The sequence below is a fragment of the Otolemur garnettii genome, unplaced genomic scaffold, assembly GCF_000181295.1.
Source record: "Otolemur garnettii isolate 467f Iridium unplaced genomic scaffold, OtoGar3 scaffold00001, whole genome shotgun sequence".
In the NCBI taxonomy this organism is placed as follows: Eukaryota; Metazoa; Chordata; class Mammalia; order Primates; family Galagidae; genus Otolemur; species Otolemur garnettii.
In genome coordinates this window covers 45,827,946-45,829,755 of record NW_003852396.1, presented here as the reverse complement: position 1 = coordinate 45,829,755, position 1,810 = coordinate 45,827,946, and positions in this window count along the sequence as shown.

Here is a 1,810-nt window from a genome sequence, read left to right as displayed (position 1 = left end):
ACCCAGTCAAAAATTGCAAAAAAAAAAAAAAAAAAAAAAAGACTCACTTGAGCCCAAGTGATTTTGAGGTTGCTGTGAGCTATGATGCTAGGGCACTTTACCAAAGGCAACAAAGTGAAACTGTCTCAAAAAAAAAAAAAGTATAATATACACATTTAAGTTGCAATAGTTGTTGCCACATTGCCTTGAGCTAAACTTTCCTACCAACAATGAGTACATTTTTCCACAACATGTATCTTTTCCAATCTGATATCTACAAAATAGTATTTCACGTTCATTTAAATTTGCATTTCTCCTGTGATGAAGTAGTTAAGTATATTTTCATTTGCTTAAAAGCACATGTATTACTTTTCTGTTAACTGAGAGTTCATATCCTTTGCCAATTAATGTATTGTTTTAAATCAATGTTAAACAATAAAAATGCTACTTTCCTATTTTCATCTGCTCAAGAATATCCTTGGAGGCAGAGTCTCCCTCAGACAGGTGTCTAGGGTCCTCCATAATCACACCACTCCCTCTTCTAACAAATAACTGTCTCTGTCCTAGCACCACTGTCTGTTCCCAAGGAAGGGCTCCTTTCTGGTCTCCTCAATGTCTCACACCCTTCCACAATCCTGTGCTTGCACTCCCACCCTTTCCCTTTAGGGTCCAGCCGTTAACTCCAGCTGGAGCACTCCTGTGTCCCTGGGAGGCTTATTTGACAGAGTCCAGCTTCCTGCTGTGTGTGTGTGTGTGTGTGTGTGTTGGAGGGTCTGAGTGTGGAGTATGTTCCATTCACTCATCCTGCATTTATTGAATGCATACCTGAGTCTGACTGTTCCCGGTGTTGGGATAAGGCAGTGTACGACACAGACCAAGGCCCCTCCTCTCATCTGGCTGACGTTTAGTGTGGAAAGTTGGAACTAACAGATCACAAACAAAACAATAAAAACACAACGTCAATAAATGCAAACAAGTAATGGGATAGAGAGCAAAGGGAGGAGAGGCAGGATCTTTCTAGCACAAAGGGGCCAGGGAGGGCTCTTTGGGAGCTGAGATGTGAGCAAAGACCTGAACATGAGAAGAGCCTTCCAGAGCCCTCAGGAGAGGCAGCGCCTGGCCAACCGCTCTTTGCTGCTCTTCCAAAGATGGACAAGATGCCATCCAGCCCTCAACACTCCTTCCTTCTGTTTTTTGACAGGAATTGAAGGCAGAAGCCTCCCAACCTTGCAACTTCAGGGGTGTGTGTGGCCTGTGAGAGGAGGACTACAGTCTCCTGCTTCATATCCCTGATGCAAACTTGGGGAAACGGAGTAGGCATGCTCGGCCTGGCATTAACAGAGCTCGTACTACATGCCAGGGTCCAGTTAAACACTTTACACCGCGGTTACGCCGTTTAATCTACATGACAATCCCAAGTAGACTTTATTATTAACAGGAGGAGTAACCGAGGCTGGAACTATGGCAGTCACCTGTTCAGTGTTACTTGGTTCCTATGGAATTGCAGTACCTGGCTGGGGAAGTTGTGCGGCGGGGATCGGATGGGGTTTGCCGCCGTCGGAGTGAGCGCGCTTGCAGGAGTTCGTCCAGTCCAGCCGCGGGCCCAACGGCTTCCCGGACACCCCCGCCGGCGGGTCTCCAGCCCCGCCCGGGTCTCAGGGGCAAAGGGGCGAGCCCCGGCTAGCGGGCTGGGGGAGGGGAAGACGCAGGGACAAAGGCCGCAGGCACCGCGCTCCGGCCCGCGGGTGCGGCGCCAAACTTGGGGCACCGGGACCTGGCGGGACGGTCGAACCTCGGGGAGCCTGCGCCGCGATGGAGCACCCCGCGACGC